Source organism: Euprymna scolopes, chromosome 12 (assembly GCF_053919585.1).
Source record: "Euprymna scolopes isolate OS-2025 chromosome 12, ASM5391958v1, whole genome shotgun sequence".
NCBI lineage: Eukaryota > Metazoa > Mollusca > Cephalopoda > Sepiida > Sepiolidae > Euprymna > Euprymna scolopes.
Genome location: NC_136493.1, coordinates 67,912,035 through 67,936,640, shown reverse-complemented (window position 1 = coordinate 67,936,640; position 24,606 = coordinate 67,912,035). Strand labels below are relative to the sequence as shown.

Below are 24,606 nucleotides of genomic sequence, written 5' to 3'. Positions count from 1 at the left end.
CAAGCTGCGAGCGAAGTTTCAGTAAACTGAAACTAATTCTTTCATGTCTCCGAGCCTCAATGAGTCAGGACAGATTGTGTGATCTAGCTTTGATGAGTATAGAAAGGGAAGAATTAGAGAAAACTAACTTTGATAAAATCATAGACGAATTTGCTTCCATAAAGGCACGAAAAGTGTTATTTTAGAATGTTATTATTGAAACAAAAAAGGCCGGATTTATTGAGGTTTATTGTGGTATGTTTGTTATCCTTCAATTTCTTCATAATAAAAATAAATGAAGTATGTTGTAGTCCTTTCTTTTTGGATAATTTAGAATTTTATTTCTTAAAGCAAGAATAACCATATAATTACTTTATTAAAACATTCATTTCATGGTTTATCTTTCGTTAAAATTGTGCCTGTATTATAATATTATGTAGGTTAGGTATATCTAAGGTATAAATTATTAAGAAGGGGCGCACATTCAAACTTTGCCATGGGCGCCATTTTACATAGGTACGCCACTGGTTAACACCTGTAACCCTGAGTGATTAGCTGCTTGGAATGGTAATATAGATATTCACTTGTATCTCGATTTTTTTGCTGTTATAACTTACATAAGTGATTATTATTCTAAAGATATCAGTGGAACTATGCAACATTTGTTGGATGCACTTAAAAATGTTGAAAATGCGGACTTAAGAACAAAGTTTAAAAAGATTCAATCCGTTTTTATTACTCATCGACAAACGGGTGAAAGTGAAGCATACTTTAGAATTCTTACTCATTTGCATCTTAAGGGTTCTAATATTGAATGTGCTGGATTTAATCCGGGTCATATTTTACAAAAACTTGATGATGATACTGCCAAATATTGTGAGGATGCACTTAAAGTACATGGAAGAGAAAGTATCTATGTATGAAAAATATTTAAGGAGAGATTGTAGTATTCAATCCGAGTTAAAAGATCTCTGCTATGCTCAATTTGTAAAAAAATATTCAAGTACAAGAAAAATACCAGAACATCATGAATTTAAACAAAATATTATTGGAAAACAGTTTAATTTCAATGGAAAACTTATTGTTAAAGATGTAATTATAACAAAAAATATTGATCATGAAGAACAAGTTTTTAAATTACCAACTTACATTAAGTTAAAATCTACACAGGAGGATGAACCTGGTTTTATGAAATTAAGAACTGAGACATCATAAATTCAAGAGGTCAAAAAAAACCTTCATGAATATCTTTTTTCTGAACTTCAACTGTATCATCCTCACACAAATAATATAGCTGATGGCCGCGAGTATTGTCTTTTAGATGAAAGAGATGACTTAAAAATTTGACAAAATATTTTTAATCAAAGTGACTTCTCTGAAGTAAAGAAAATATTTTTAATCAAAGTGACTTCTCTGAAGTAAAGAAAAAACTCATGCCTTTTCTAGAAAATGTTGAAGAGAGAATGGCAGCTGCTCGTGAAATAAATCATGCTATAGGTGAACAATTAGATCCACAAAATGAACAAGAAAGACTTGAATATCAAGAAATTGGTCTTGTAGATAACCCTGAATATACAGCAAGACATTTTGAAAGTGTATGTGACGAAAATGACATTCAGGCAACACCTGGCTTATTTAAAATCACAACATTAAGGCCCGAAAAAGAACTTTTTTCACTAATTCACAGGATGGATGTTGATCAAAGAATGGTTGTTGATGTAGTATGTAAATACATTAAAAGAATACTGATCTCAAGTAAATCCTTTTTCAGATTTGCTGCACCTCGAGTTATTATTCAAGGGAGAGCAAGTGCTGGGAAAAGTTCAATCATCCATGTTATAGTGCAACTAATGGAAAGACTTTTGAGACGTTCTGGTGATAATTTAGATCATCCTTATATTTTGGCATTATCATTTACTGGAACAGCAGCTGCAAATATTGATGGAATGACATTGCATAGTGCTTTTAATTTTCCATTTTAGCAATGAATTTCTTTCACTCCCAGACAAACTAAGGGACTAAAAAAGAGATTTTTTTAAAAATCTAAAGATGATTCTTCTTGATAAATTTAGCATGGTAAAAGCAGATTTATTATATCAAATTGATCTCCGCTTAAGAGAATTATTAGAAAAAATCAGTGAACCTTTTGGTGGGTGTGCAGTATTAATGTTTGGTGACTTACTTCAATTGAAGCCTTTTATGGGCAAATACATTTTTGAATTGCCAATTTCAAAAGATTACCATGCTTCGTTCTATATTGAATCTTTATGGCGAACATTTGGAGTTATTCAACTGCTCACCAATCATCGACAGGGGGAAGATTTTGATTATGCAGAGGTTTTGAATAGAATTAGAACTGGTTCTTAAACAGATAAAGATTATGAATTGCTTGAAACAAGCGTAAAACCTCTTAATCATCCTGATATTCTCCCTGATGCACTTTTTATTACTTGCAAAAAAAAACATGTAAATGAAATTAATGAACATAAACTGGAAATGTTAGAAGGCATGTTACATGAAATTCCAGCAATTGTAAAAAGTTCCACACAAAAAGAAATTAATGCAAAAACATCTAATGATGGTTCTATTTTTAACACTTAACACTTCAAAAATTACTGAAGCTTAAAATGCAAAAGTTATGTTAACTTACAATGAGGATGTTATTGATTAACTCATGGTGCATTTGGAGAAATTGTTGCATTTCAGTATTCAAATAGTGGTGTTATCAGATGTGTATTAGTTCATTTTAAAAATGAAAAAGTTGGAAAGAACAAACGAAAAAAGTTTGCTTTTCTACAAGGTCAGTTTACTGGTATTTCTGTGACTCCTATTGAAAAAATAGAATTGAATTTTAGTATGTCAAAGAAACAAACTAATAATCAAATACTAACTGCATTGAAATTTCCTCTAAAACTTAGTTTTGCTTGTACTGCTCATAAAATGCAGGGAGCCACAGTATGTAAACCTGATCCTCAAGTTCTGGATTTAAGACATGTAATGGAACCAGCACAGGCATATGTTATGCTCAGCCTGTTTCAAGCTATAAGCCAACTTTTTATCATGGAAGAAATTAAAAAAAAAAAAAATATATATATATACCCTTCACAGCCAGCAATTGAAGAACTATCAAGACTTAAAACAGTATCTTTACAATAATACTGAGAAAACTGTAAGATAATTTACCATTTTAACTAGTCTTAACATTCGTTCTTTGCCAAAACAGATTAATGATCTACGCAATGATTATAAGATGAAACAATGTAAAATGATTTGTGTACAAGAAACATGGTGTTCAGATGAGATTAACAATGATCACTTAAATATTGAAGGATTCAATCTTCATCTTACAAATAGAGGTAATGGGAAAGGTATTGCAAATTATTATAAAGAAGATTTCAAACTCAATGGTGAAGTAAACAATAACTTATTTCAAATGACAAAGTTTTCGAGTAATTATTGTCATATTATAAATATCGATCTCAGGGTGCTGATAGTTTTTCTTTTTTAGAGAATTTATACAAATTAATAAGTGACTGTGACAACTGTTAGATTGTTCGAGATTTTAACATTGATTTTCTTGGTAACATGCATCAAATAGTCAATTCTATCATTTCTTATGGATTCAAGCAATTGGTACAATATTTTTTTTTTTTTTACATGGGGGTCACCACTTATCAAAACCCAGGAGCCACTCGGGGATAAGGGTTATTGTGTGTACACTAATCAGTGGGATAGTATCGTAGTAATAGTTAGTATTGGGGATTTGATAAGATGTCATTACTTAAGGGGGCGGTTCATCAGGAATTTGTTTGTGTTGGACTTGAAGACATCCAAGTTGAATTGGGGGGGGGGACAGGCAAGCGGCAGAGAGTTCCACAACCGTGCAGTTCTAAGAAAGAAGCTTTGTTCATGGAATCTACGTTTTGATTTAGACACGGATAAAGAGTGGGGAAAATTATTGACAGTGGTTTCAGCTAGTCGGGTGTTTTTCGTGAAAGATTAGTGGGGGGGGGACAGAGAATGGAGCTCAGACGAGCACTTGCCATGGAAATAACAATAAAACAGAGACAGGCTCGCAACATCTCTTCTGTGAGAGAGAGGTTGCAGGGAAGAGAAAAGGTCATCCCCCACCGAAGTCTATTTTGTACTCTGTCAAGGCAGGATAGACTGTTTTTAGCAGCTCCTGCCCAGATGTGGCAGCAGTACCCTATCCTTGGACGTACTTGGCTTTTATACAGACAGAGAATTTGTATCATTAGTGAGATATCTTCTGGAGTGGTAGAAGGATCCCACCATTTTCCCAGTGACCTTGGCCACAGACTTGATGTATGTGTTCCATTTCAGATCAGGAGTAAAGGTCAAACCCAGAAGTTTGTCAAAACATGGGGCCTCCTCTAGACGAGAGCCATTCATTTCAATCGATACCAGACGGGGATCAGAGCGTTTATGATGTAATGATAGGAGCTTGGTCTTAGATGCATTAAAGGTAACCAGCCACCTCTTCCCCCACTGAACTATGCGCTCAAGATCTGAGGAGAGAGAATCAGAGAGAACGTTGGCATTTACAATCTTTGATGTATTGCCATAGATGGTCGTGTCATCAGCATAGATGTCAACGAATGATTTTAGTATGTGTTTTGAGAGATCATTAATGTAGATCAAGAAGAGAGTGGGGCCCAGGATGGACCCCTGCGGGACTCCAGCATTAATACTGTGGGCCTCTGATTTCTGCCCATCAACCACTACTCTTATGAGCCTATCAGAGAGAAATGATTTAATGATAGAGAAAACATTTCCAGTTATACCGTAGCTGGAAATCTTGTGAAGTAGGCCTTTATGCCATACCTTATCGAAGGCCTTTGATATGCCAAGAGCAATTGCCCTAGAAAGGTTGCCTCTGTCGAGAGATTCGTTAATCCTATGAGATATAACCATTAGCACATCAGCTGTAGATCTAGCAGAACAGAAACCATATTGTGTGTCACTAAGAAGGTTATTTCTGTTGAGGTGATTGACTACTTCTCTATTTAATATGGATTCCAGCAACTTACTCATGACACTCAGGAGACTTATTAGTCTGTATTGAGAGGGAGATGACTTATCAACTGAATTCTTAAATACAGGGCATACTGATGAGGTTTTCCAGGGTGTTGGAAAGCACTTCTCCTTAAGGCAATGCTTAAACAGTTTGGTAAGTATGGGGGCAATTTCTAGTTGTAGCTTTTTTAATACTATAATTGGAATACCGTCAGGGCCAGTTGCTTTACTGGAGTCAAGGTTCTTGATTAGCTTGGCAACTTCATGCACAGATATTTGTATGTTGCATAGCGTGTTGTGTGTTGTAGGAGGAAATACAGGGAGTTGATGGCCTTCGTTGCATAGGGTAGAATTAGCTGCAAAGTTCTTGGCAAATAGTTTGGCCTTGTCGGATGCTGACAAGATAAGCTCTGGACCATTGATAATGGTTGGGATAGAACACACGCTTCTGTTCAGGATCCTATTTGCTATTTAACAGAACTGGTGGGAACCAAGCTGCTGCTCAGCTACTTTGGATTTAACGGATTGAGCATATAGCTCTCTTGCATGTTTTATTACTCTTTTACAGTGGTTGCTGGCGGTCCTGAAAGCAGCTTTAGTCTCAGTACATCTATTACGTTAGTAGCTATGGAAAAAGTGATTTCTTTGTGCGATGGCAGCGGCACATTCAGGGGAGAACCATGGCTGGCTGTTAGGTTTTTGTTGGAATTTTTTGGATGGTATGAATTGGTCTATGCCAGCAAGTAACCATTCGGTCAGGTAAATATGGAATGGAGAGGTAGATCAGATATGAATGTACGGAAGCTATCCCAGTCAGCCATAGAGCATCAGTATACAGTACGGTGGAGAGGTACATCTGTAGACTTATTATATTTCATTTTTATCTTAAGTGATACAACGGAGTGGTCGGAGGATCCCAGAGGAGATAGAACAGAACATGAGCATAGCTCTGAGGAAGTGGAGTGAAAAAGGTCTAGAAGGCTTGAGTACTGAATGGTAGTATCGGGCACACAAGTGGGCTCGCGAACAATCTGAGTGAGGTCATAGGCAATGGCAAAATCATGACAGAACCTCCCCTCATCATCAGTCTTATTTGAGTGGGTCAGCCATTCAACATTGTGGACGTTGAAGTCACCGCAAATGTGAATGTTAGCCGAAGGATGAGCAGACAGGATGTGGTCAATTTTCTCCGATATACTCTTAAAGATAGCAACTCCACTGTTGTGGGGGCGATAGAGGGCAAATGCAAATGCGGTTGTGTAAGCATGTGCAACCCGGAAGCACATATAAGGTAAATTAGGGTCTTCTCTGGATATATCCCTGCCACACGGTAATCCATCTTTAATGTAGGCACATATTCCATGCCCATGGCGATCTTGGGGGTCAGATTTAGATATTAAGTTAGAGTATCCATTAATTAAGAACTCATCTAAGGAGGTGGTCGGCCCTATTCCAGTTTCGCTTAGAAAAAATATTCTACTCGTCAAATCAAACCAAACTCATGATTTTGATCTGCATTGCCCTATTACTCCGATCATGCTGCTGTACGCATAGTCGAGACAATAGAAATTTAGCCAACATATTTGTTTTGTTGGTGTAACACTATAAAAGCTATTGAAAAATTCCACAATGATGCTACCTTTTTTTCAATAAAGTATTTCTTACAATAACCTCGTGTTTATTGTGTAATGAATTAGATTCACTGCAATCATAGGCAGAATCAGCTTGAACATAACACTCAAAAATGTTACTCCATGCACATTGCTTAAAAAACAAGCCACGCGTGTGTGGTCCCCCACTGTATGAAATATTGTTTTAATAAAAATTGGTGCTACATGGGAGTCCCAAAAAGGCGTGTTTTCTAGCCCTAAAAGTACCCAGGAGACAGAACCAGATTTTTACCCGGGTCACCCATACTGAATTTATATTAAGAACAATGGCCTCGACATTTTGAACAAGTTTCAGAAAAGTCTAATGGATAGGTAAAAATTTATGGGGCAAAAAGTGTCATTTTTTGCAATTTTAGTACATTTTTGACCCCTAATGAGCCACTTGGAATGTCGAATACCAGTGACAATGGACAAACAGTGCAGTTTCACAACTTAACACATGTATATTTACATTCAGCAACATGGGAAACCACTATATAGACATACATATCAAGTTTTTTTGAGGAATATGAAAAACGCACCAGAAGAAAGTGCGTTTTCAGCACTAAAAGTCCCTGGGGGATGCAAACCAGACTTTTGCCAAGTTTACCCATACTGGATTTATATTAAGAACAATGCCCTCCACATTTTGGGCAAGTTTCAGAAAAATCTAATGGATGGATCAAATGTTATGGGACAAAAAGTGTCATATTTGGCCATTTTGAGGCATTTTTTACTTCTTTTGAACCCCTGTAGGCAAAATGGGAATTTCCGCACAAAAAATATTTTTTACTATGCACATCTATATATTGAAATATAATCTGTGACAAAATTTCAGGAAAAACTAATGGACAGTTATCTGTCAATCTTCCAGAAACATAGGTCCCTCTCTGATAAATCGGGGGACCAAAATGTTACTCCATGCCCCTTGCTTAAAAAATGAGCCTCGCATGCATGATCCCCCTCTGTACAAAATATAGTTTTAAAAATTGGTGCTGCATGGGAGTCCCAAAAAGGTGTGTTTTCTAGCACTAAAAGTACCCGGGGGACGCTAATGTGGCTAAAGAAGGCCGATGTACATGACAGCATGACGTCATTATCAGATTCAGTTGTAGGTATATGGTCTAGGCTATCAGCAGCAGTTTCCTCTAGTTTTCAGTTTGTTCCAAATTACCAGGGAAATTATCCAAAAGGCCCCAAAGTACATACATTTTCTTTTCCTAAATTTTCTCAATTTAGATACGTACCATTAGAAGGGAAAATTTTTATTCCAACCAAATATAGTAAAGTAAGTAATGTTATTTGTTAATAATTAAACGTGTATTTAATTAGAACTGTATTCAAGTACTTTCATAACATTTGATAACATTGTTAATATAATTAAAGAAACAATACTATTGCTAATTAAAGAAACAATACTATTGCTAATACAGCAAATATTATGTTGATATTTTTAACTGTTTATTTTAGTCTATCAGGAAGGTTGCCCTCATAACAGTGGAGTTACTATCTTTCAAAGCATATCTAAGAAAATTGACCAAGTCTTATCTGCTTATCCTTCAGCTAACATTCACGTATGTGGTGACTTCAATGTTCACAACGTCAAATGGTTGACCCACTCTAACAAGACCGATGATGAGGGAAGGTTCTGTCATGATTTCTCCATTGCCTATGACCTCACTCAGATTGTTCAGGAACCCACCCGTGTGCCTGACAATGATGGCCAGTATGCGAGCCTACTAGACCTTTTTCTCACAACTTGCCCTGAACTATGTTCAGTTTCTGTTCTGTCACCTCTTGGCTCTTCCGACCATTCTGTTGTATCAATTAAGATAAAAATGAAATGTAATAAGTCCCCAGACGTACCTCTCCATCGTACAGTATATCGATACACTAAGGCTGACTGGGATAGCTTCCGTACATTTATATCTGATCTACCTCTGCGCTCCATGTTTAAAAAGGATGTGTCCTCTATAGTATTAGACCTGACGGAATGGTTAATTGTAGGTATTGACCGTTTCATACCCTCGAAAAAGTTTCAGCAAAAACCTAACAGCCAGCCATGGTTCTCTCCAGAATGTGCTGCTGCCATTGCGCACAGAAATCACTTTTTCCACTGTTTCCAACGTAATAGATGTATGAAAACTAAAGCCGCTTTCAGGACTGCCAGCAACTATTGTAAGAAAGTAATAAAGAATGCAAGAGAGTTGTATGCTCAATCTGTTAAGTCCAAAGTAGCTGAGCAGCGGCTTGGTTCCCACCAGTTTTGGCAAATAGCAAAAAGAATCATGAACAGAAGCGTGTGCTCCATCACAACTATTATCAATGGACCTGAGGTAATCTCGTCAGCATCAGACAAAGCCAAACTCTTTGTCAAGAACTTCGCAGCTAATTCTACCCTTTGCGATCAAGGCTGCCAACCCCCAATATTTCCTCCTGTATCAGAAAACACGCTATGTGATATACGTATATCTGTACGTGATGTTGCCAAGCTAATCAAAAACCTTGATTCCAGTAAAGCAACTGGCCCTGACGGTATTCCAATTATAGTATTCAAAAAACTTCAACCTGAACTAGCGCCCATACTTACAAAACTGTTTAAACGTTGTCTTAAGGAGAATAGTTTCCCATCTCCTTGGAAAATTTCATCAGTATGCCCTGTATTTAAGAATTCAGGTGATCGCTCATCCCCCTCTCAGTACAGGCCAATAAGTCTCCTGTGCGTCATGAGTAAGTTGCTGGAATCTGTGTTAAATACAGAAGTAATCAACCATCTCAACAAAAATAACCTTCTTAGTGACACTCAATATGGTTTCCGTTCTGCTAGATCTACAGCAGATGTGCTTACAGTTATATCTCATAGGATTAGCAAATCTCTCGACGGAGGCAACCTTTCTAGGGCAATTGCTCTTGACATATCTAAGGCCTTTGATAGGGTATGGCATAAAGGTTTACTTCATAAGATCTCTAGCTATGGTATTGCTGGAAATGTCTTCTCAATTATTAAATCATTTCTTTCTGATAGGTTCATAAGAGTAGTAGTTGCAAAAATCTGAAGCTCACAATATTAATGCCGGTGTCCCTCAGGGGTCCATCCTGGGCCCAACTCTTTTCCTGATCTACATTAATGATCTTCCAAATCACATCCTTACATCATTTGTAGACATCTATGCTGACGACACTACCATTTATGGTAGCACATCTAAGACAGTAAACGACCAAGTTCTCTCCAATTCTCTCTCCTCTGATCTTGAGCGCGTAGTACAATGGGGTAAAGAATGGCTGGTTACTTTTAATGCATCTAAAACCAAGCTTCTCTCTTTACATCATCAACATTCTGATCCACATCTGACATCAATTGAAATGAATGGCTCTCGTCTTCAGGAGGCCTCAAGTTTTGACAAACTTCTTGGCTTGACCATTACTCCTGATCTTAAATGGAACACGTACATCAAATCTGTTGCCAAGGCCGCTGGAAAAATGGTGGGATCTTTCTATCGATCCAGTAGATATCTCACTGCTGATGCTATTCTCTATCTATATAAGAGCCAGGTACGTCCAAGGATGGAATACTGTTGCCACATCTGGGCAGGAGCTGCTAGAAAGGACTTGGCCTGCCTTGATAGAGTTCAAAATAGACTTCGTAGCCTCGTAGGAGATGTCCTTTTCTCTTCCTTGCAACCTTTATCTCACAGAAGAGATGTTGCGAGTTTGTCTCTGATGTATCGTTATTTTCATGGACAGTGTTCGAATGAGCTTCAATCTATGGTCCCCCCTCGCCAAACTTTCACAAGAAACACTCGTCTAGCTGTAAACACTATCAATAATTCCCCCCACTCTTTATCTGTGCCTAAACCTAAACGTAGATTCCATGAACAAAGCTTTTTTCTTAGAACTGCACGCCTGTGGAATTGTCTTCCGTTTTCCTGCTTTCCGGCTGACTACAATATGGTTGTCTTCAAGTCTAATGTAAATAAGTTCTTGATGAGCCGTTCCATATAAGTTATCAACTTTACCAAATTTTCATTACTAATGATTACTATAATGTCCAATTTCTACTGTACACTCTTTAACCCTTATCCTTGAGTGGCCTCTTGGCCTTGATAATGTGGTGATGCCTATGTAAAAAAAAAAAAAGGTTGAAAATTTAATTTAATTTTGTTTTAGTTTTGAAAATTATAAACAAATAATTTTTACATGAGAATAATTGTCAAAATGTCTTTTTAATAATAAGTAAAACCTTTCGTTGAGTATTTCCAAATTATTTTGAAGTTCTATTTTTTTTTTCTAAAGTCGCTTTGAAAATTATTCACCACGCGACTATTAATGAAATTACCAGTGACTGAGCGTTATATATTTAAATTGATTGTTTCTTTTTAAATTATAAACAAATAATTTTTACATGAGAATAATTGTCAAAAATATTGTTTTTTAAATTTATTTACTTGCCTCCCCACGAGGGCACAGTTAGACACAAGATCGGTTTTTAATGTGAGAAAATCTAGCTCCCCAAAAAGGGGCACTCTGGATAGGAACAAAAATAAAATAAAAATTGTGTCAGTCATGAAGGATTTCTCCTGTACTGACCGAGGACAGAACAAATGAAGTGTACAGATACTACACTGTGATTATTATTATTGTAAATGTTTGTTTACTATCTTTTCTTAGATTTAAATAATAGTTTACATTATGGTATGAATGTTTTCTTCAATTATGTTTTTAGATATGTGAACATCATTTTCGGCATGAGGATGTAATAAAGGAGAAGTCAAGATTCGATGATAAAACGTTGTGAAATAAACACGCAAGATGAGAACATTAGTCTGAATAATCTCTAAAGTTAAAAAAAAATAACATTTAACCCATGTGATTTTTCTCTAAATTAAATTAAAAAATATTTCTGCACTAGTAACTTTTGGGCAAGTTTCAGAAAAATCTAATGGATGGATCAAATGTTACGGGACAAAAAGTGTCATTTTTGGCCCCTTTTGAGCCCCTGCAGGCAAAACAGGATTTTTCGAAAAAAAAAAAATATATATATATTAAAATATAATTGGTGATAAAATTTCAGGAAAAACTAATGGGCGGTTATCCATCAATCATCCGGACTAACGGACAGACAGACAGACAGACAGACCCATTGAAAACATCGCGGGGACCAAAATGTTACTCCATACCCCTTGCTTTAAAAAAATAAAATAAAATGTAAATGTGTTACAGACCGACCGATGGAGTGACTTGCATGCGACTAAAAATGCCTTAGCATGGAAGGATTTCCCCTTCCATTACCAAGGAAAAGTTACAAATGTAAGTGCAGCATCTGTTAAGAACATATACTACACTTTGATCTTAGCTATGTGGCCAAGCAAAAGTTACAAACATAAGTACAGCATGTAGTAAGAACAGATACTACACTTTGATCTTCACATTTAATTTATTCCGTTTAAAGAAAAAATTACAATTAAAAAATTTCAATATAAAATGGCCAAAAGGTAAGAAAAACTTAAAAAGCTAAGAACAGCATCTATTAACAACAGACCTTTGATCTTAACCAAAAAGGCCAAGCACAAAAGTGTTACGGACCGACCGACTAACGGAGTGACTTATAGAGTCGCTTGCATGCAACTAAAAAGATAAAATCAATTTTCTGTGTGCTCGTTTTCTCCCTAACTGGTACGGTTGTTAGTGGTTTCACTTATTTTAAAGCGTTTATTAAGTTCAAAAACGAGACTACAGACGGCATAATATTTTTTAAAATATTTATACTTATTTACTCTTGTATTTATGCATAATAATCTGGAAAAGGTCTTAATAAAATTTTACCGCTTTTACCTAAATTCAATTTATTTTTTAAGTTCTGAAAATGGAAACTTAATTCAAAGATTTATTCACTGGCGGTTACTATTTTTATTTTTTTGCACCAAAACGATTTTTACTTGTTAAAAAAAACATATTATACAGAAATTCCATTTTAAATAAAAGGATTTTACTTGTTAAAAAAACATGTTATTATACAGAATTTTTTTTTTTCAATAAAACGATTTTTACTTGTTAAAAAACATGTTATTATACAGAATTTTTTTTTCAGTAAAATGATTTTTACTTGTTAAAAAACATGTTATCATACAGAAATTTTTTTTCAATAAAACGATTTTTACTTGTTAAAAAACATGTTATCATACAGAAATTTTTTTCAATAAAACGATTTTTACTTGTTAAAAAAACATGTTATCATACAGAATTTTTTTTTTCAGTAAAACGATTTTTCCTTGTTAAAAACATGTTATCATACAGATTTTTTTTCAATAAAACGATTTTATTTGTTAAAAAACATGTTATTATACAGAATTTTTTTTTCAGTAAAATGATTTTTACTTGTTAAAAAACATGTTATTATACAGATTTTTTTTTCAATAAAACGATTTTTACTTGTTAAAAAACATGTTATTATACAGAATTTTTTTTCAATAAAACGATTTTACTTGTTAAAAAACATGTTATTATACAGAATTTTTTTTTCAGTAAAACGATTTTTACTTGTTAATAAACATGTTATTATACAGATTTTTTTTTCAATAAAACGATTTTACTTGTTAAAAAACATGTTATTATACAGAATTTTTTTTCAGTTAAACGATTTTTACTTGTTAAAAAACATGTTATTATACAGAATTTTTTTTTCAATAAAACGATTTTTACTCTTAAAAAACATGTTATTATACAGAATTTTTTTTCATTAAAACGATTTTTACTTGTTAAAAAACATGTTATTATACAGATTTTTTTTTTCAATAAAACGATTTTTACTTGTTAAAAAACATGTTATTATACAGATTTTTTTTCAGTAAAACGATTTTTACTTGTTAAAAAACATGTTATTATACAGAATTTTTTTTTTCAATAATACGATTTTTACTTGTTAAAAAACATGTTATTATACAGAATTTCTTTTCAATAAAACGATTTTTACTTGTTAAAAAAACATGTTATCATACACAATTTTTTTTTCAATAATACGATTTTTACTTGTTAAAAAACATGTTATTATACAGAATTTCTTTTCAATAAAACGATTTTTACTTGTTAAAAAAACATGTTATTATACAGAATTTTTTTTCAATAAAACGATTTTTACTTGTTAAAAAACATGTTATTATACACAATTTTTTTTCAATAAAACGATTTTTACTTGTTAAAAAAACATGTTATTATACACAATTTTTTTTTTCAATAAAACGATTTTACTTGTTAAAAAACATTTTATTATACAGATTTTTTTTTCAATAAAACGATTTTTACTTGTTAAAAAACATGTTATTATACAGATTTTTTTTTTCAATAAAACGATTTTTACTTGTTAAAAAAACATGTTATTATACACAATTTTTTTTTCAATAAAACGATTTTTACTTGTTAAAAACACATGCTATCATACATAATTTTTTTTTCAATAAAACGATTTTTACTTGTTAAAAAACATGTTATTATACAGAATTTTTTTTTCAATAAAACGATTTTTACTTGTTAAAAAAACATGTTATTATACAGAATTTTTTTTTCAATAAAACGATTTTTACTTGTTAAAAAACATGTTACTATACAGATTTTTTTTTCAGTAAAACGATTTTTACTTGTTAAAAAACATGTTATTATACAGAATTTTTTTTTCAATAAAACGATTTTTACTTGTTAAAAAAACATGTTATTATACACAATTTTTTTTTCAGTAAAACGATTTTTACTTGTTAAAAACACATGCTATCATACATTTTTTTTTTTTCAATAAAACGATTTTTACTTGTTAAAAAACATGTTATTATACAGAATTTTTTTTCAGTAAAACGATTTTTACTTGTTAAAAAAACATATTATACAGAAATTTTTTTCAATAAAACGATTTTTACTTGTTAAAAAACATGTTATTATACAGAATTTTTTTTTTAATAAAACGATTTTACTTGTTAAAAAATGTAGTGGACTGGTGGTATAGAAGGAAATGCGTGTTCATCTCATGTCGGGTCACAAATTTGTAGAGGTGGTTCAAAAATATCAATTTAATAACCCACAAAATTTCAATAATTAAAATAAAATTTAAACTTTATTCATGGAAGGAAAGCCCATAATAGTTAACAATGTTCAAGCCCTACCCATGTTAAAAAGAATTTAGGAAAATTCGTCCCCCCGAAAACGCGTCCATTTTTGTGGAAAAAAAACTATTTAGAGGGTAAAGTAGATTACCCGGTGATAGCGTAAGCTCCAAGGGGTTGCAAAAGATGCCCTATGCGACCCCCCCCTACTGGGTCGAGTAACAAGTATTGTAGTACGGCGAGCAGCGAGTAACTAAGTTGTGCCAACCGTTCACCAGTAAGTCATTAACAGCACTGGTACTAGTCAGAGACAATTCTTTTATAACAGAAGAATTGTGCCTCCCCCTACTCCTCCAAGTCTATAAGAGACTCATCCTCTCAACCACTCAGATTAGAATTCTGCCCTCGAGGCCGGCGCCACCACGTAAGCAATCTTCTTTTTTATTTTCTCACACACTCCCTGACAAAAACGAGAAAAAAAAAACAAAAGGTAGAAGAGAGAAAAGAAAAAGAAAAAAGTTACATCAAAATGACAGACCACCAAAATATTTAATCAAAAAACAACTGTTAGTACAATATATCATGTTAGCAGTAGTTGACCAGTCCAGATATCAATCAAGCAGGCAGCAGGCTAGGTCTACCCAGTCGTTTTTTCAGGGGCGCGCATTCTGGGCAATACCACTTTTGCCTGTTGGGAGGTTCTGAGTCGATACCGACACATCGGAAATGGTACCAATCGTCGCACGAGTCACACCCGATCATATTCTGATTCTGCTGCAGAGAGCTGCACAGGGGACACAACCAGACCTGCTCCTCAACACTAGGGGGTGAACCTAACCTCTCCCTTCCCTCCGCAACAGGAGGTCCTTCAGGAGTCCTAGAAAGCTCTAAGGGGTACAGATGTTTCAGGGAATGTACTTCCTCCAAGCTCTCCCCTTTTTGAACACGTGCTGCTCTAACGACACCATCATGGCCTGGAATCAGTTCAGTAATAGTTCCTAAGACCCAAAACGGTCTGGGTTTCAAAGGACTCTTAATCAGCATAACATCATCCTTCTGGAGGCGGGTTCTTGTACTGAGTCGGGATCGACCAGGAATCTTCCTTCCCAGCTCTAGCAGGTACTCCTCATACCATAGTTTGTGGAAATCTGTCAGACATTGGTCCCTAAGTTCCAAGGTTTGAATTAGCCTCTCCCTGCTGGGAGGCAACAAGGTTGTTCTATCCTCTCTATCCAGTCGTATCAATAGCCCGGGGCTCTGATTGGGCTTAAGGAACATATTGGGGGTAATTGGAGTAGCATTTTTGTCGGCTGACACCTGGTAAGTAAGAGGCCGGTTATTAACAGACCTCTGAATATCCGATAACACAGTCAGAAGGGTAAAGTAATCCAATCTACCCCTGCCAAGAATCTTAAATAGGCAGTTCTTCATGGTCTTGATACATCGCTCCCATGTTCCTCCATACCAAGGAGAGAACAAGGGAATGGTTTTAAGTTTTAACTTACAAGGACCGTATTTTCTTTGATAGTCCGTAAAAAGAGAGAGACGGTCAAAAATCTTTCCACTTCCTATAAACGTTTTCGCGTTGTCACTATAAAGGGTTTCGGGAACGCCATATCAGTTAGTAAATCGAAACAATGCCTGGAAGAAAGAGGGTACGCTCATGTCGGGAACTACTTCAATGTGTATTGCTCTGATATTCAAGCAAGTGAACAGGAGCAAGTACATTTTCGTATCTCGTTTCCCGTCACTCACCCAAAGATGGCCAGTAAAATCAATCCCAGTGTGTTGATAGGGGACTCTGAAATCGGTACGATGCGACGGCAGGGCAGCAGCAGCATTCGGCGTCACTGGCGTTGAATTATTACGTTTACATCTGGCACAAACAGCCAATACCTTATTCACAGCTTGTCGACCCTGCGGGACCCAATAACCGCTTTGCTTCAACTCCGCTAGAGTTGACTCAGTTCCAAGGTGGCAACACCTTCGTGACAATCCAAAATGATGAGTCTGGTAACAGGATGATTTTTCCCTATCAGAATGGGGTTTTTAACTTCATAACCAAAGTGGGAAGATTGGTTGATTCTTCCCCGAGATCGAATCAAACCGTCAGGGTCCAGAAAAAGATCCAGAGCACGAACCCTAACTGGCATGGGTTTACCACTCGGCTCCTTTAGGTACTCCACTTCCACGGGAAATTCTTGCCGTTGCACTGTCTTCATAAGGTAGATTGCTGCCTTAGAGTTGTAGTCCCATTGTCGATTAAATCGGATGATTAGGAACTTAAACACCAAGGCAGTAACAGTCAGTAAACCAGAGAATGAGGAAAACCTCTGAAAAGGTATGGCGGAAGTGTACTCCTGATCATGGATCAAAGAACAATTCGCTGAACTGCGGGTCATTCACTGGCATATCTCACTCAAACAGGGCATATCCTGTCCTGGCCATTGAGATATTCCTTCGCATAGCCAGGAAGGGCCTGAACACCAAAATTCCATCTTAGATTGGAACTTTCTCAATGTTAATCCTCTTGTTAACAAATCCGCCGGGTTGAGTGTACTATCAACATATCTGAAGAGAGTCTTCAAGCCATAGCGAGACTCCAACTCCACTTTCATCTGTAGATGTCTTTAAGTCTATTTTTTGCAAAATCATTTTTGCTAGCCATGTTTTGAGATAAAATCCAGGACAAGACCACCTGTGCATCCGTGGCTATACACAAATTCTCGGGGACAAATCCTTCACAATTGTCCAGGATTGTGGGGAGACACTTGAAGGCGAGGAAAACGGCCATTAGTTCCAACACAGGCAAAGTCTTGTCCTTCATAGGTGCCACCTTAGCTTTTGCAAATAATAAGGATGACCGACCATTTTGCACGATATACACGGCAAACCCATATGCTTCCTTGAACGCGTCGCAAAACAGGTACATATCTCCAGGCAGCCCTGCCATAAGCGCCTTGCGCAAAAAACGGAAGTCACTCAATCCTGAAAGGTCCCTGGCTAGTTCTCTCCAATCGCTCAAGACTGCCGGCTAGAGTGGATCATCCCAACCTGCACCATTCTTCCACATGGACCTGATTAGCACTCTACTGCGGATAGTAACCGAGAGACATAGGGACAATGGATCGAAGACCTTAGCTGACTCGGAAAGAACACCTCTCTTAGTTGTCACATCAGGATTGCACTTTACCGGAGTGACGTACAACTCCTCCGAATGTGGGGAGTATCGGTAGCCCAGTAATCTCTCCCACTCCTCTTCATGGATACTTAGAGTACCATCCTCCTTCATCCTAGTGCGGAGCACCTGACTGTTTGAGTTGCATGACTGGATAACAAAGCCCCCTTCCAGCAAACGCTCTCTAACAAGGGAATACAATGTAGTAAGCTCACTTGCGTCTGCCACGGATGCCACAAGGTTATCCACATAAAACCGGTTCTCCATCATTCTGCAGCAAGCATCTTGTGGATATTTTGCCGCATGCAATTTTAAGATGTACCCCAACACAAATGGGCTTGAGGTAAATCCGAATATCAAGGTGGTATAGCGGAAGCAGCGCAAACAATCTCCTTGCTTAAGAAAAAAGCAAAACCGGTTCCTATCCGCCTCCAGCTTAAGCCGAATCATTAGGAATGCTCGGCGAATGTCTGCTAGTAGCACATAATTGTTGGCTCTAAAGGCCAACAACAACTTTAAGATGTCCCCTGTTAAGTTAACGCCAGAAATATGCTGCTTCGTTCAGCGATAATCCATCTCCTGTCTTCAAACTACAGTTGAACACTGGTCTGATCCTGGTAGTTGCCGTAGGGTCCGACTTGAAAACTGGTCTATGTGGTATCCACACATATTTGTCGAACTCCTGAGGGGAGACAAAAATCTCTTCAATTATACCGTCCTCCTGTTGCTGACGAAACACCTCCAAATATTCATCATATATTTTTCTTTTAGTCAAGTTTGCTGCCACCCGGTCTAAAACATGCAAGGAAGTTGCATGATTAGAGGGGACTCTGGCTAATCTATCGTGATGCCAGGGGAGCTCCACATAATAGCTTCCATCCCGAAGCTCTACCGTTTCCTCAAATCGCTTCATCTGCACTTTATCGTAATCAGAAAAGTCCTCCTGACTGGGAAGCCCCAGAGATTCCAACGTAAACATTTGTTCTAGTCCTCTTTGCACCATACTGTCAGGAAAGTACTCCGCCATGGGATCCAGGTATGTTGATTGTGTTTCAAGGACAAAACATAAATGTGATGCATCGACCTGGGTGGTATGTTCCATCACCGAATTAAACGAGAGGTGAGTAACCTCAGAGAGGGCTTATCTTCCAAGAAAAAAGAGTCCACTGCTCCGAACGGGACCAATCCAGGTGGGGTTGCAAAGGCCCATCCATTCAAACACGGGATCAGCTTCAATGAGTCCAGGTGTTCAATCAAGTCTAACCCAATTATTCCCTTGATCAGTATTAAATCCCTTCCGGTCTCAAACTGGCCGGCCAAAGCATATTTTGCATCCTGAAAGACACGCAACAGAGATTCCAAGTTGGCCACCCGAACCGACGTCCATACCATCGGCTACCAAGACAGGAGATGTCACAGTCCTTCCAGAACCGAAGTCAACTCCCAGGACTACCTCTGTGAACCCACGCTGACACTCACCTAGAAAGGTAGACAATCTCAGCTGACAATTGACACCAAGGGTTTCGATTGGGCACAAAGTTCTCAGTACATCTGCCGCCAGATATGTCCGCCCGCTACCCGTGTCCAGTAGGCAATTCACTGACACTGTCTTTGTTCCACAAGAGAATGTAACTGAGAGAATGGGTGGCAACGTGCGGGAATACCCGGTTGAAGTTGCATTGTTCACATCCACATGAAAAGAAGGAGTAATAGCGTTCCACCTACCAAACTTTTGAGACATATTCTGTTTTACTGTTGATGTAAATGCAGTGGAGGCACCGCCCTTAATCTGCAATCCCTTTATTGCTTCTCCAGTTAGTCTCAATATGGAGGACAAAGGCGGCACTTGTCTATCTGTTAGCGCTATTATCTCCCCTTTCAATTCGAGAGGAAATTTCCTAAATAGAATCTTAGCCATCAGTCTGGCGCCGCCAGAATCGTCCACAGAATCGTCCACGGAGCATCAGTCTGGCGCCGCCAGAATCGTTCACACGAAAAGGAATTCCCCAGCTCTTCCAACAGCGATGCCGTCCTGGAAACGAAGTCCCCCAGCTCAAAAAGGGCTCCACCTTTCTTCGGAACATAGTCCAGAATATCCTGGAATATTTGGTCAATGATTTCACCCAGGTCCAGATACTCCCTCTTCAGTATAGCCATGGCTTGCTGGTAATTGGTGTCAGTGCAACTCAGATGATTTACCAGCCTCAAGGCTCTGTTTGAGAGTGAACACTTCAAGAAGTTCAACCTCTCGGTATCATTGGCCATGCCGATCACGCAGTTCTCAAACTTAGTCAAGAAGTTTCTGAAACTCATGCGGTCGGACTCCATTTCCTGTCCGATAAATGTAGGCCCTGTGATCTGTATACGTGGGGGTTTAACAATGAAGGAAGAACCTCTCCCAGTAGTTGCAGAAGCCCTTGAGAACTCAAAGGCAGATTCCTGACTGTCGGTATGCTTGATCCAAATCGCCCAAGTCTTCATAATAATCCTTCAGCCAGCCAAGCACCCTCAATCTCGGCAGGTGTACTCTCATCAAAAGAGCCTAACTCCAGCTGTGTGATACAAGTCTCTAACTCGACAATGAATTGTCGAATCTCCGTCCTTAAGAATGAGTACGCCGATGGCCTAACTCCATCACGACACATCTTCAGTCGTCAATGACTCCCTTCTGCGTAGGAGTTGCTCTTTCGTGACGTTCATGACAGTAGTTAACCAATGAAAGAGTAAAGCAGCAAATCCTTTGCAAGATGTGGAAAAAAAACTATTTAGAGGGTGAAGTAGATTACCCGGTGATAGCGTAAGCTCCGAGGGGTTGCAAAAGATGCCCTATGCGACCCCCCCCTACTGGGTCGAGTAACAAGTATTGTAGTACGGCGAGCAGCGAGTAACTAAGTTGTGCCAACCGTTCACCAGTAAGTCATTAACAGCACTGGTACTAGTCAGAGACAATTCTTTTATAACAGAAGAATTGTGCCTCCCCCTACTCCTCCAAGTCTATAAGAGACTCGTCCTCTCAACCACTCAGATTAGAATTCTGCCCTCGAGGCCGGCGCCACCAAGTAAGCAATCTTCTTTTTTATTTTTATTTTTTCACATTTTTGCTAGGTAGGAAAACTCATCCATTTTTTAATAAATATTGATTGAAAACACAATTTTATGACCGTTATTGAAGATATCGTTTTTAAAAGAGAATACACATCCCATAATATTTTTACTTGTTTACTATTGTTTTAAAAACAATAAAATTGATTTTTCTAAATGTTTGTTTCCTACCTAGCTTTGTAAGTTTTTAGTGGTTCAACTCATTTTAAAGAGTTTATTTAGTTAAAAATAAAAAAACAAGTAATATCGATTGTTACTTTTGAACAAAATTTGTCCGACGTGAGAGGATTATGTCTTAGAAATCTTGAAAAAAAATAGAAAATTAGAGAAAATACTGCAGTAGATATACTTTTAAAACGACCCCACCCCCTCCAAAAGGAAATAAATTTGTATATTTTTTAGGTAATGTCCAATATCACAGCTTAGAAATAAATCAAGTTACTGGAAGTTGATACGGTTGATTATGTAACGAAACCGAACGGAAGACACAAAAAACGAAACCATATATTTATTAAAAAAATTACTTTAGTTTTTAACACTTCTTGTGTTATTACGAAACAAACAAACAAAAAAGAAAACACTTCTTGTATTATCAAATAATAAAACAAATATTTTATTTTAAAAAAATAATTTAACACTTTTTGTGTTCACGAAACAACAAAAGGCACTTCTGCAGTATGTGGATGGCAGCCATTTTTTCTTGGTGCGTTTCACTAAACTGTTGCCAGGTAGTGCTTTTAAGTAAAAAAACATTTAAGTTATTAATCTTTGTTGACCTTTCAAAGTTTCTTTAATTTAAAAAAATGTTTCATTTAAATTATTTGTTCGAAAACAAATGCTATTTTACTTTATAAAAATCCAATGTTGCTTTCATTACAAAATTGTTTTAGTAAAATTATATTTTTTTTATGCAAACTTTTAAATAAATGTTTTTGCAATTATATTTTGATACATAAATGTTTTGGTTTTCAAATATTTTTCTGTTCAGAAAAAAATCTTGTTTGTTACTTATTTGCCGCATTATTTAACCAAGACTGCAGAAGTACCCCCCCCCCCAAATGACTTTTAAACAAACAAACAAACAAAAAAGTCTAATATTATACAAATAATACATAAATACCAAAAACACTTCTTGTATTTATGGTACCACGCTATTTTTAAATAATTTTTTCAGGTTAAATTCAAGTTTCACAATATCTTTCTTTTTTTTTATTAAATTGTTAGGTGAAAGCACAGAATAGTTACAAAACACCCTCTCCTCCCCATGTTTAGAATGATTTTCGAAATAATAACGTTATTATTTCAGCGCGGTACCAAAAATACATAAGTACCATGTTTTCTTCTCTTTTTTTTTTTTTGTTTCATAATAACACAAGAATTGTTTAAACTAAATTAATTCTAAATAAAATGATTGCTTTCTTTGATAATACATAAGTGCTTTCTTTCTTTTTTTTTTCTGTTCTGTAATAACACAAAAAGTGTTAAAACTAAAAAATATTTTAAATTAAATACATGGTTTATAATTTTTTTAAATATTATGGGGGGGGTGTAGTCACCTTTAAAAACAATATCTGTTTTAAGAACGGCCATACAATGTGTTTTTAATCGATATTTATTCAATAATGGGCAGTTTTCCTACCTAGCAACAATGAACAAATTTTCCGGGTACAAGTTTTCCGGGCATCGTTAAAAATGGTATTCTGAATAGTAACATTATTATTTAGAAATTCATTCATAACAATGGAAGGGGGCATTGTTAATATTTTGTTCTTACATCGTTTACTCATTTTGCCTACCAATTGTCGACTATTTTCAACTGTTTATGAAAACTTTAAGTAGCATGTTGTACAACAACAGTGAACTGAAACAATCTGGCTTTTTTTTTTTAAATCAAAATAAATCTCAAGGAAAACATTTGAGAAAAAATATACGGGGAAATTTCCCGGGGGTTTATGCAATAATTTGAAAATTTACAAAAACAAAAAACAACAAACCTGTAATTAAATATCTATAAAATATAAACGAATTGGAATTGGGAATCGAATCGGAAATTTAGAACAGAATTGGTAATTGGATCGGAATCATGAAACATTTTGGAATCATCCCATCACTAATAAATATATATTGAAACACAATTGACATTATAACATGTGTTATGAAGACTGTCAAAAAGCAAAAGACTGACATTATTACTAAAATGAAAATACCTCAGTTTGATGAATTTTCAGGCTCAGGACCAACAAACAACAAAGACTATGCAAACTCTGATTTGGTCTTGCAATGATTTGACTGGCTTTTAAAAATATTTTTAATATTTGAAACTGTATTCTTATACAACCAAACTAAAACACATCAACATTTCTTCAGTGAAATTTCTGAACCCCTCCCCCCCAAAAAAATCCTCATAGTTCACCGGATTATTTTTCCTTTCAACATATTAAAAAGTTGACTTTAAATATTCAGAGAAATACTTTAAAATTCCTTTATTTTTTACAAATGGAAAAGAAAGAATAAATAAAGAATGGAATTTCTGACAAAAAAAGCATAAAATGGAAATGTCGAATAGACTATACTTTAAGACATTTTTATTTGGATTTAATATTCATGTTTTATTTTGTGAACTTTTGAGTTTTCTTTTCTTGTTTTCTTTTATTACCTCAAGCAGGTTTAATTAAATTCTTGTAAAGCAGTTTCTTTTTGGAGGGAAGGTGTGTAATAGTACATATGAGTGCATTGGAAAATATCAACAGGAGTTGTAAGATAGCTGGCTTGTGAGAATATTAGCAGCAGTAACCAAAAAACGTGCATATGACAATTAGGAAATGTGTGCGAGAAGAAAAAAGAAAAAAGGAAAAAAATGTATCACATAGTCAGGGGAGAAGAAAAGTGTACATCACAGAAAATGGACGTGTAAAGTCAAGGATGAGAATAGGCTGCCGATAGTCAGAGGAAGGAGAAATGCATTGCAAACTACAGGGACATGTGGCAGCGAGAGAGTTTTTAAATGGTGTAGAGATGGGAGAGTAACGGTAATAAAAACTTTTGCTAAAAAAGAAAAAAATGCAGACCTGGCTTTCCTTTGTAACTACAACGGTTTATATATATATATATATATATATATATATATATATATATATATATATATATATATATTATATTATATATAAAAGAGGAGTTGTCTGTGTGTGTGTTTGTATGTCTGCTAAAAACTTTTGTCATCCGCATCCAACCAGGTCAACACTAGTATCATCTGAAAGAAAATATCTCGGATACACATTATGTGAAAATTAGAAAAAAGATTAATTCTGTGGAAGTCAACTGGAGCACTTTTTGGAAAGGATTGTTTTTTTTATTGTGCCACTGTTTTTGCAAGTCATGCACATGTATCAAAATAAAACTATGTTAAAAAGCTTATTTTTGAACATCAGGACGCATAAGCACTTGTAGCCATGTGGGCAAAATAGTTTGTCCAGTTTTTGCCTTCTTCCCCTCTATCATGTTTCACATTTGAGCCCGGATACCGCGGCTTCCTTTTTATTTATTTTTTTTTTGTAGTCGCATGGGTACTCCCTAC

General features: G+C 35.9%; 1 protein-coding gene across 4 annotated transcripts in view; it reads right to left on the bottom strand.

The window, feature by feature from the left end:
• The window catches only part of LOC145291314 (uncharacterized), a 464,874-nt gene that overhangs the window by 314,185 nt on the left and 126,083 nt on the right, over positions 1 to 24,606 (bottom strand). The gene's annotated exons all lie outside the window — the stretch shown is intronic.